Source organism: Suncus etruscus, chromosome 13 (assembly GCF_024139225.1).
Source record: "Suncus etruscus isolate mSunEtr1 chromosome 13, mSunEtr1.pri.cur, whole genome shotgun sequence".
NCBI classification, from domain to species: Eukaryota; Metazoa; Chordata; class Mammalia; order Eulipotyphla; family Soricidae; genus Suncus; species Suncus etruscus.
The window spans coordinates 75,842,642-75,855,877 of record NC_064860.1 but is presented as its reverse complement, the minus strand read 5'-3'; the positions used below and the strand labels follow the sequence as shown (position 1 = coordinate 75,855,877).

The window sequence follows — 13,236 nt, the reverse complement described above, 5'->3', positions numbered from 1 at the left end:
AAAGACTGTGAGTGTGACCTGTCTATGTCTGTCTACTGTCCTCTTGCGTGAAACTCTTGCGAGTGGGGCAAAAAGAGCCTCCAGAAACCTCGCTCGCCCAGACGCCATTTTCAGGGAGGGACTTCAGAGCATAAAAGCCGGCTATCCTTTGCAAAAGCTGGCTCCCTGTGTGTGACACCAGGCGGGGAAAATCCGCGAAAGTACACCGGCCCAGTGGGGCTCAGCTGTGAAAGACTGTGAGTGTGACCTGTCTATGTCTGTCTACTGTCCTCTTGCGTGAAACTCTTGCGAGTGGGGCAAAAGAGGCTCAGAGGAGCACGGCCGCTCCGCTTCGCTACGCGGCCGTGCACTCTTTCTAAGGAAAGAACTCCATTGCAACAAGAAGGAAAAATCACACTAAGAACGGCGCTATATCACAGAAGCAAACATTTCTCTCTGGACTGTCTTCTCTGTTACATGCTCGGGCCTAAGATTTGACCCAGTGTGAGGCTTCATCCACGGAGGACTCCCCTCCCTTAGAGGCAAGTCAGCCCATCCAGAAAGGGAGGAGCCAGAGGAGTGTGCTGCCTACATCATATAGACAATGAATACCACTACAACACGTAGAAAAACCCACAATACAAATGTGACAATGGGGAAACAGCGCAGGCCAGCATCAGACATAGAGAATGAAGATGACAATTCTGAGGACCAGATAATGACTGAACAACTAATCAACCTCTCAGATAAGGACTTAGACTAGCAATATGGAAGGTGCTCAACAGACTCCAAGAAACCATGGATCGAGTTGAACAGAACACTAATAAGAACCAAGAAAATATGAAGGCAGAAATGACAAAACTCCAAACTGAAATAACATGTCAACTAACAGGCCTGAAAAACTCAGTAAACGAAGTGAATGACAAAATGGATAAGCTCTGGGACAGGGTATCAGAAGCTGAGAATGACTTGGTGCTGTGGAAGATGAGATACATAACAATTCCATACAGCAGGAGAGATTGGACAAAAAACTTAAAGCAAATGAGCAGACAATGGAAAAATTAGTCAAAGAATGGGAACAGACGAAAATAGAATTCTATGATAAGATCAACAGAAACAACTTAAGAATCATTGGAGTCCCAGAGACCCAGGAAGAAAATTCCAGGAAGAATCAATGGTCAAGAACATCATTAAAGAGAAACTCCCAGAGCTAAAGAATATATGTGATCAAATCCTGCATGCCCGAAGAGTACCAACCAAAAGAAACCCAGAAAAACCACCCCAAGACACATCCTAGTCACAATGACAAATCCCACAGATAGAGACAGAATTCTGAAAACAGCAAGATCAAAAGGGGAAATCATGTTCAAGCAAGCTTCCCTGAGATTTACAGCAGACCTGTCACCAGAAACGCTCAATGCCAGAAAGCAGTGGTGGGATATTGTGACAAGACTGAATGAAATGAATGCTTCACCCAGAATACTATACCCAGCAAAACTCACTTTCCGGTTTGATGGAAGAATACATGGTTTCACAGACAAAAAACAGCTCAGAAACTTCACAGACACAAAACCAGTCTTAAGAGAAAAACTGAAAGACCTAATCTAAGACAAGACTACCCAAAAGACACACCAAATTTTGAAATAAAGATGGCGTTAAATCCCAGGACAATTCTTTCTCTCAACGTCAATGGACTAAATGCACCAGTTAAGAGACACAGAGTGGCTAAATGGATCAAAAAACTCAATCCAACCTTCTGCTGCCTACAAGAAACGCACCTGAATAGTCAGAACAAACATAGACTCAAAATAAAAGGCTGGAGAAAAGTTATCCAAGCAAACAACACCCATAAAAAAGCTGGAGTGGCCATACTAATATCAGATAATGCAAACTTTATACTCAGGAAGGTTGTAAGGGACAAAGACGGACATTTTATATTAATCAAGGGGTACGTAGAGCAGGAAGAATTCACTCTCCTAAACATATATGCACCGAATGAGGGGCCAGCAAAATATTTAATACAACTGCTGACAAATCTGAAAAATAATATCAACAACAACACAATAATTGTGGGGGACCTAAACACGGCTTTGTCAACACTGGACAGGTCAACCAGACTGAAACCCAACAAGAATATACTAGACCTGAGGAGAGAAATGGAAGAAAGAGGCCTAGTGGATATATATAGGACACTCCATCCCCAGAAACCTGGATACACATTCTTCTCCAATGTACATGGGACATTCTCCAGGATAGACTACATGCTGGCACATAAAACATACCTCCATAAGATCAAGAGGATAGAAATTTTGCAGACTACCTTCGCTGACCACAAGGCTCTGAAATTATTTGTGAACTCCAAAGGGACTCAGAAGAAACACTTTAACACCTGGAAGTTAAACAGCCTCATGCTCAATAACCAGTGGGTCCGAGATGAAATCAAGGAGGAAATAAAAAGGTTCCTGGAAACAAATGACAATAAAGACACAAACTCTCAGAACTTATGGGACACAGCAAAAGCAGTACTGAGAGGAAAATTTATAGCTTTGCAAGCACACATCAGGAAGGAAGAAGGAGCTTACCTGAGTAGCTTAATGACACAGCTAATAGAACTAGAAAATGCTCAACAAAAGGACCCAAGAACAGGAAGACAGAAGGAAATAACAAAGCTGAGAGCAGAAATCAACGAAGTGGAAACTCAAAAAACAATCCGAAAGATCAACGAAAGCAGAAGTTGGTTCTTTGAAAAAATAAACAAGATTGATAGACCACTGGCAAACCTAACAAAGAAAGAGAGAGAGAGAAACTTGATAACTCGTATCAGGAATGAAAAAGGAGAGATCACTACTGATATGACAGAGATTCAAAGGGTAATCAGAAACTACTTTGAAAAACTCTACGCCACTAAAAATGAGAACCTGGAAGAAATGGATAAATTCTTGGACTCTTATAATCTTCCACGGTTGAAGGAAGAGGATGTAGCATATCTAAACACCCCCATCACCATTGATGAAATTAAAACAGTAATCAAATGTCTGCCGAAAAACAAAAGCCCAGGTCCAGATGGATTCACTAATGAATTCTATCAAACTTTCCAAGAGGAACTACTGCCAATCTTGGCAAGACTCTTTCATGAAATTGAACAAACAGAAACACTTCCAAATAGCTTTTATGAAGCCAACATCACCTTGATACCTAAACCAGACAGAGACGCTACCAAAAAAGAAAATTACAGACCAATATCACTGATGAATGCAGATGCAAAGATCCTCAACAAAATCCTGGCAAATAGGATTCAATGCCTCGTTAAGAAGATCATCCACTACGATCAAGTAGGTTTCATCCCAGGAATGCAAGGCTGGTTTAACATCCGTAAATCTATCAACATAATACACAACATCAATAACAAGAAAAATAAAAACCACATGATCATATCAATAGATGCAGAGAAAGCATTTGATAAGGTCCAACACCCATTCTTGATCAAAACTCTCAGCAAGATGGGAATGGAGGGAACCTTTCTCAATATAGTGAAGGCCATCTACCACAAGCCAGTGGCAAATATTATCCTGAATGGAGAAAAACTGAAAGCCTTCCCTCTAAATTCTGGCACAAGACAAGGCTGTCCTCTCTCACCACTCCTATTCAACATAGCACTGGAAGTACTTACTATAGCGATTAGGCAAGAAAAGGATATCAAGGGAATCCAGATAGGAAAGGAAGAAGTCAAGCTCTCACTGTTTGCAGATGACATGATACTCTACTTAGAAAACCCTAAAGACTCTATCAAAAAGCTTCTAGAAACAATAGACTCATATAGCAAGGTGGCAGGCTACAAAATTAACACACAAAAATCAATGGCCTTTCTATACACCAACAGTAATAAAGAAGAAATGGACATTAAGAAAACAACCCCATTCACAATAGTACCACACAAACTCAAATATCTTGGAATCAACTTGACTAAATATGTGAAGGACCTATACAAAGAAAACTATAAAACTCTGCTCCAAGAAATAAGAGAGGACACACGGAAATGGAAACACATACCCTGCTCATGGATTGGCAGGATTAACATCATCAAAATGTCAATACTCCCCAAGGCATTATACAGATTTAATGCCATCCCTCTAAAGATACCCATGACATTCTTCAAAGAAGTGGATCAGACACTTTTGAAATTCATTTGGAACAATAAACACCCTCGAATAGCTAAAGCAATCATTGGGAAAAAGAATATGGGAGGAATTACTTTTCCCAACTTTAAACTGTACTACAAAGCAACAGTTATCAAAACAGCATGGTATTGGAATAAGGATAGGTCCTCAGATCAGTGGAATAGGCTTGAATACTCAGAAAATGTTCCCCCAGAGATACAACCATCTAATTTTTGATAAAGGAGCAGGAAATCCTAAATGGAGCAGGGAAAGCCTCTTCAACAAGTGGTGTTGGCACAATTGGATAGCCACTTGCAAAAAATTAAACTTAGACCCCCCAGCTAACATCATGTACAAAGGTAAAATCCAAATGGATTAAAGACCTCGATATCAGCCCCAAAACCATAAGATATATAGAACAGCACATAGGCAAAACACTACAGGACATTACAGGCATCTTCAAGGAGGAAACTGCACTCTCCAAGCAAGTGAAAGCAGAGATTAACAGATGGGAATATATTAAGCTGAGAAGCTTCTGCACCTCAAAGGAAATAGTGCCCGAGGATACAAGAGCCACCCACTGAGTGGGAGAAACTATTCACCCAATACCCCATCAGATAAGGGGCTAATCTCCAAAATATACAAGGCACTGACAGAACTTTACAAGAAAAAAACATCTAACCCCATCAAAAATGGGGAGAAGAAATGAACAGACACTTTGACAAAGAAGAAATACGCATGGCCAAAAGACACATGAAAAAATGTTCCACATCACTAATCATCAGGGAGATGCAAATCAAAACAACGATGAGATACCACCTCACACCCCAGAGAATGGCACACATCACAAAGAATGAGAATAAACAGTGTTGGCGGGGATGTGGAGAGAAAGGAACTCTTATCCACTGCTGGTGGGAATGCTGTCTAGTTCAACCTTTATGGAAAGCGATATGGAGATTCCTCCAAAAACTGGAAATCGAGCTCCCATACGATCCAGCTATACCACTCCTAGGAATATACCCTAGGAACACAAAAATACAATACAAAAACCCCTTCCTTACACCTATATTCATTGCAGCTCTATTTACCATAGCAAGACTCTGGAAACAACCAAGATGCCCTTCAACAGATGAATGGCTAAAGAAACTGTGGTACATATACACAATGGAATATTATGCAGCTGTCAGGAGAGATGAAGTCATGAAATTTTCCTATACATGGATGTACATGGAATCTATTATGCTGAGTGAAATAAGTCAGAGAGAGAGAGAAAAACGCAGAATGGTCTCACTCATCTATGGGTTTTAAGAAAAATGAAAGACACCCTTGTAATAATAATTTTCAGACACAAAAGAGAAAAGAGCTGGAAGTTCCAGCTCACCTCAGGAAGCTCACCACAAAGAGTGATGAGTTTAGTTAGAGAAATAACTACATTTTGAACTGTCCTAATATTGAGAATGTATGAGGGAAATGTAGAGCCTGTTTAGGGTACAGGCGGGGGTTGGGTGGGGAGGAGGGTGATTTGGGACTTGGGTGATGGGAATGTTGCACTGGTGATGGGTGGTGTTCCTTTTATGACTGAAACCCAAACACAATCATGTATGTAATCAAGGTGTTTAAATAAAAAAAAAATTAAAAAAAAAAAAAAAAAAAAAAAAAAAGAATAACTGATTACAAAAATTTGAATATTCAACCTAGATTGAAAGGCTACTTTTTTATGTTTTAGGAAAAGCATTAAGCAACATGCTTTTTTTTTCTGAAAATCATCAATATGATCAAAGAGCTAGTCATTCCTATCAAATTCCCATGAAAGAACTCATGTGATATAGTATACAGATGTGTAAATACATAACTATGATCTAGTGAATAGCAATGATTATAAAATTTAGTGAATAGACATGATTATAAAATGTAGGTTACCCTAAGTTTATCATAAAATTTTCAGCTTTGCACAAACTGTATTGAAAATAGATAATCTGGGGCCGGGCGGTGGCGCTGGAGGTAAGGTGCCTGCCTTGCCTGCGCTAGCCTAGGACGGACCGCGGTTCGATCCCCCGGTGTCCCATATGGTCCCCCAAGAAGCCAGGAGCAACTTCTGAGCGCATAGCCAGGAGTAACCCCTGAGCGGCACAGGGTGTGGCCCAAAAACCAAAAAAAAAAAAAAAAAAAAAAAAAGAAAATAGATAATCTAGGGGCCGGAGAGATAGCATGGAGGTATGGTGTTTACCTTTCATGCAGAAGGCCAGTGGTTCAAATCCCGGTATCCCATATGGTCCCCTGAGCCTGCCAAGAGTGATTTCTGAACATAGAGCCAGGAGTAACTTCTGAGCACTGCCGAGTGTGACCCAAAAACCAAAAAAAAAAAAAAAAGATAATCTAAATTTCTATCTTTTGTATATTATGGAACCATGTACTAAACCTCACGATACATGATTTGGTGCCAAATCATTATTTTTCCTCTTGAAATTATCTCAAGAATTGTAGAATGGTTGTATTAGGAAAAAAATATAAAAATAAAATAACAATAGGACAAGGCATTTAATGTATAACTTCATAATAATAGTTCCACTTAAAAGAAGCATATGAAAACATTATTTCTATCCAATTGTATCAAATAATTTCTGAAAATGGCATAATTTGAATTTTGAGAATCAAATATACTGTTCATTGAAATAGGTACAGATATGTAAGAATAAAATAGTAACATTTATTAGTATATCATATAGTTAGGTTACATATATAGATAACATAGCACTAGTAATTTTCTAATAAATTTTTAATCTATAGAAGAGTTTATGTCAGGCCATCCAGAAATATAGAAAGGAAAAGAGTTAGAGATTCTGATGACAAGTCTGTCATCACTTATTCTGACTAAGAGGAAATATCAAATTACTTGAGATTCAATATTTATTTATAAGATTTGGGAAATAACACCTGCCTCATCTTGGAATATCAAATGAAATGAGATATGACGCTTTTGAAAACATGTATGCAATCAGTTATAAATAAAAAGTTAAGAAAGAGAAACAAAAAGAAATTGAAATTCTATGAAAACCACTGTCCTCACTACCATGGTTTCTCATTTCCCCAGGATATATCTTGTTTTCCTCTACTAAAAATATCTCAGAATTGTCCAACAATAGGCCTCTTAGAATGCTGAGAATTATCTTTTGAGAGAAAGACTAAAGTTGGAAATTCAAGATATTCTTTTATAAGGGTAGAGAGTTAAGTCAGATTAAGGCACCTGATGTAAAAACTAAAATTATCAGTGATTAATTTTTTAAAATAATCAAGAATACATGCAATATTTGACACAGTAAATATCAAGTGATTAAAATTAATTTAATAGTTAAACTGTATTTTATTATCAAGAAAATTCAATATTGTATAATCATAATATTTCAATCAGCAGAGGCAGCAAATTACCCTAAATGATAATCTCATTAGTGCCTATGTGGAAGTCAATAAAAGGGAAACTCTTCTCCTTAAACATATATCTAGCTTCCTGAGCCTGATTGTTCAATTAAGAAACTTGCATCATTAATTTAAGTCAAGCGATCAATATGCTTTTCAAACGTAATGCAGATAATCAACTCTAGCAGGTTCTTGCATTTATTAAAACAACAATGTCAAAATATGCCAATACTTGCAAGAGTGAGTAGAAGAGTTTGCTAGATCAGATTTCTTTGTAAACTTGGTACTTAATGTATTTCATTGCTATTTGACTCTTCAGTCCAAAAAAGGGAGAAACAGTTGGCTGGAATGCTTTTGTTGAAAAACAAAAATACCATTCTAAATGAAGTTTGTTGATCATTTACTGAGTAGATTACTTTGGATAATCAACTGTTATTATCAATGTAGGTAAACTCGCACATATTAATGAATCATTAAAGCTTAAATTCCTTAGATTGCTTCCTTATGTAGAGGACCAAAAATATATCAGAATATATGTAATCTTAAATGAAGAAATTATTAAAGAAAATAATATGTAAGAAAGTTGCCCAGACAGTGACTATATATAATTTGAACTCAAGAAGTAGGATGACTCTCAGTCATGCTATGAGGAATGGAATGAAGCAATTCTGCTAACACCAAGAAAGGCTTTATTCTGGTTTGAGTTTTGTGCATGGCTCATAGTAGTCTGTCAGTGACAACAAGGAATGCATTTTTTTGCTGTTGATATCTCAAACGAGGAAAGAAGGAATTCTACAATAAATGTAGACTATTGTTTATTTGGGGATGGGTACTATATACTTGAGGGGTACTATATACTTGCCACTAACTAAGTTCTGGAATCAGTCCTTGTAGTACTTGGGGGAATATATTTAGTGCTCAATATAAAATCAGGATCAGCTGTATACATGGCAAAGTACTTTACCACTTGGCTCTCTCTCTGGTCCCAGGACTATCGTCATTCTTTCCATTCAGACCTTCAATCAATTGAACTAAACACAATTCAGAGCCATAGAAAAAAAAGTTAACCACAGACTAAGATATATCTCCAGAGTAAAGCTTGGAATAGCTTTTGTGACATGTAGCACAGAACTTTAGGAGAATTTTCTGCAGAGAGTGGCTCAGTTTCTTCAGGCTGAAAACCCAGATGATACAGAGTCTTTACAGAGGTGTTTATACGTGATTCTTCAGGTGACTTCACACAAAAATGTGCATATAGGCTTACCTGATGGGAAACAATTCTAAGGTTATTAGAATTTCACGAAAGAACAAGAGATAAATTATGTTGTTTTATTTCTCTACTATTTTTTTGTGTGTGTGTGGGTATATCTGATGGTTCTCAGTGCTTATTCTTAGTTTTGTACTAGGGGTCACTCTTAGTGAGACAGGGGATAATGGGGGCCAGGGATCAAAGCCATGACAGTCATGGACAAAGCAAGCACCATACCAGTTGTATTATCTTACTCACTCCCAGATAATGTCATTTTATTCTTCCATTTCATAATACTTCTAATTTAGACTTTTGTAACAATAGATATACTATGTTTCTGTAGTTTTAAAATGATGATCATTTATTCACATTTTTCTAAGTTTAGCTCTATCTTTATATATATAAATACAGCACACATTAATACTCTACATTATAAAAATCCACATATATTACCAAAACTCAACTATAAATATTTTATTATATTTTATCTAATTATTATATGTTTAATGATGTGGGTCATATATTTGCCTTCACTATTTGAGGGCTGGGAAAAAAACTGTATGCTTGAAATCATGTAATTCTTATGAATTTTAAGAAATTTTTAAATATTAAAAATTAATAGTACTGATAAAAATTAACACAACACATAAAAGTTGACACAAAATTAACTTCACATGTAGAAAACTTGGTTTAATAACTTATTTATAACTTTAGTTTAAAATATGAAATTTGTCTATATTTGACTAAATAAAAAGTCTACATTAAATTACTATATGAAATACTACTAGAAAAAGGAGAACACCTACACAATTATTATATTATTTTTATCTGAATTTGAACACTGCTACAGTGTTCTGCAGTATTGCAAATGATGGCAATTCAAAGGCTGAATCTTCCGGTTACTTTTGCATGTTATTCAATTTATAATTGTATGCTGACAGCAGATTACAGACTAAAGGAAGGAGGATCTGAATACAATAAATTATTATAGCATGAATTAATTTAATCATATTTTAAAGCTTCTAAACTCAAGTAGACAAACAAAACTAACCTCAGACAAATGCAACCATCAAAAATTTTATATTGATTATTCCATGATTATTTGCCAAATGAATGAAAAAGCAACAGATTTTTGTTTCTGAAGAGCAATAAAAACAATGTTACTAAAATAGATTTTAATCTTATAAATATTAAATTGCAGAAAAACACTATTATATGTATATTGCATTTTTTACTTATATGGGGTACAATTTTTATGGAAATATTTGGTCAACTAAGTACATAATTTTAAGCTTTCACAATGTGAGCAAATGTAATATAGTTATTCTATCAATCATATAATACTTTTTTGTAATGTCTTATATAATCTTTAATTAATTTAAATTTGTCTTTCTTAAATAAAGTCACTTATACCAAAATATTTTAAAAAGTGTTACACATCAGCTTAGATCCCTGTTTAATATGCTGCTGTAAAATATTGAGTTATATAAGGACCAGAGACAATAAATGTTTCCCTCACAAACATTAGTTCAAGGCACTGCTAATGAGTTTACCGTTATTATCTTACAGACTGCAGCTTCATTAGCAGTGCAGTGATACGGAAGATAATTAGTGTGTGTTTGTCAATTTGATTTTCGCTAACATCGTGGCCTTTATTTTGTACTATATTTTTAAAGGATCCCTCTGGGAGACTATGGATCACTTTGTTGGCCAGTGCGAAACTATTTATTTGGTCATAATAAAAGCACAGTTTAATTAAGAAGCATTCTGTCATTTGTTGTGGACTCTGGTCTACAATTTTTATGGTGGTCTATAAATGCTCAGATTTGTCAGGTTCAATTTCTCTACTCTAATTTCCTATCAGAGAAAATGGGATACCAGGCATAGATCCAATTTTCATTTTCTATTAGCATTGATATTGACAGAATTAATTATTTTATTATCATCTTTGGCATGTGGCTAAATAGCAGGCATTATACCCATCCTTGTGAATGGTTACACGTGTCGTATATAATCATTGTCTCAAGAAGATTTGTGCCACTATTAGATTTGCCTTAAAGTTGTCCAACTTAAAAGGTGAAGGGAAATTGCATAAGAATTGGAAAACAGGCAGTATTCCTAAATATAGTGAGAGATGAGTATTTTTTGAATGAATTACATATGCAGATGATCAGGCTGTCAAAGGCTCGGTAAGACTTTCCCAGAAGGTGGAATGATAATACTTATGATCCTGAAATGAAGTATTTGTAAGCATATAAATCCTATAAATTTCCACTTTATTAAGAGGCTACTAATGGGAATTTGAATTACTGTTGGATTTAAAGCAAAACGAATACCAAGTGGTGGCATTCATTGCATATAGTTTTTACCCTTTAAACTAAAATTTCTTCCATAATTAATTTAATCATCTCCCTGATGTAGCTATAGCTTCATATTAATCTACTGCCCAAATATTCAAACTGGAGTATTTTTAAAATTTTGTTCATAAATTATTCAGTACTTAAATGCATGTGAGTTAGGTATACAGTTGAAAAAAAAAGAAGTAATGATACAGTTAACTATTTCTTTATTGCTTTCTTGTTTGATGTAATTTTATTATTTATGTGTTATTACCAGGAATTTTTCCCTATTTGTCTTGGTACTTAAAAAGAGATGTAAAGTGCCAGTGAAATTTCATAGGGCTGAAGGATCTTGCTCTGAATCTGGTCTACATTGAGTATGTACTTGACACTTTCAGAGACACTAAGGAGAAACCAGAGTTATCCCTGAACACTGCCAAGTATGTCAATCAAAAGAAAAAATTATCTCCTCAAATTTTATGGTAGACATACTTTTACATTCAGACAAATATATGAGATTATATCATATTTTTTTTATTTTAGAAGATTGGATAGCTGGGTAGTTGACTTGCATGCTACCAGCTGGTACCAATCTCTGGCTTCCCAAACTCCAAAAGTTTGTTTTGCTCAATTGTTTCTGTTATCTTGGAAAATATATCTAACTATATTTCAAGACCATGTATAATAGTATGAGCATTTCTAGTAGAACTATGCTTTTATGTGTCTGTGTGTTCAGTTGGTACAAGCATAATCATATTCTTACTAAAAAAAAGTAAAATGGGAATATACTCATAGAAAATAATTAAATATGTTTAGTATTAAAATGTTGTCTGTATGCAAATTCTATGTCAACATTTAAAAATTATATTTGTCCTCTGAGACATGCATGGATAAAATTATAATTTCTGTGTGGTGTACAAATAAGTCACTCCAGAGAGTTTTTAAAATGCATTCTAGAAACAAGGAAAAAAGAGTCTCTGTCTATTATTATACTAATCCATGGCTTTGCATTTAAAATTAAAACAACAAAATATAGTAGGCAGGAACAACAACAGTAAATACACTGGTTGGGAAAAGGAGGGGAACAGAGAACTTGTGTCTAAATTAAAACAGTATTTTGAATGTTAGATATTGTCTGAACAGTTGTCTGTTTAGGAAAACCATATGTTTCCAATTGTTCTTTGTGCATAGTAATGATATAGATATGAATTCTTTACTGGCAGGAAGAAGATGCAGACTAAAGTTCAGGTTCTTTCAATAATTCACTATATTGAAAGAAAAAGAAACACAATGTAATCAGAAGGTGATGGGGTACACCTTATTTTACCTAAAACAAAGTTTATTCCTGGTTTCTTTATATCTGTTTTCCATCTTGGTTTCACTCAAAACAAATATTGTCTTACTTGTAAACTTGAGTGAGTTTACTGCCTCACCCAGAGGTGATCTCTGTACTCAATAAAAGCATGGCAGATCTGGCAGGCAGGGTGCTCCATACTAGTAGAAGACTGCCAAACTATACGTGTTTCACCATCAGCCTGGTTTGGATGATTTCTTGGGTGCCCCTGATTCAGATTCATTTGTCTGGGATTTGAGATACAGTGCATGGGGTGATTTTACAAGAAGGTAGATTCCAATGATGTTATTTTTTTTTAATATGGAACCCTTCACGAATGTGCATGTCATCCTAGCGTAGGGGCCATGCTAATCTTCTCTGTATTGTTCCAATTTTAGTATATGTGCTGCCGAAGCGAGCACCCAATGATGTTATTTCATACTATGTTTATTAGTTTTCTCATAATAGAAATGTCATATTCAATAATAAGTGTAACATAACATGAAATTTCTGTGTAAATTTCAATGAATTACATAAACATGCTGGTAGTAAGATTATCATTGGATTAATGTGTATAGATACCAATTGCCATGCTTAAGTATTATTTTGATAGATGTGAAATTATACTCTTAAAACACATATAGTATTATAAACAGTAATGAAATATTTTGCCTAAAATTCAGAAGAAAATAAATTAGTTTTTATTTATATCTACAAAACTATACTCGTTTATTCAGAAAAGAAGATAATAGTGGTTAATAAAAT

At 35.3% G+C, this 13,236-nt stretch overlaps 1 non-coding gene across 1 annotated transcript; it reads right to left on the bottom strand.

The window, feature by feature from the left end:
• Positions 1 to 12,786: 12,786 nt before the first annotated feature.
• LOC126026724 (U6 spliceosomal RNA) lies at positions 12,787 to 12,893 on the bottom strand. Its single transcript, XR_007501944.1, has one exon. It is a non-coding gene; the product is annotated as a U6 spliceosomal RNA (small nuclear RNA).
• Positions 12,894 to 13,236: the final 343 nt, after the last annotated feature.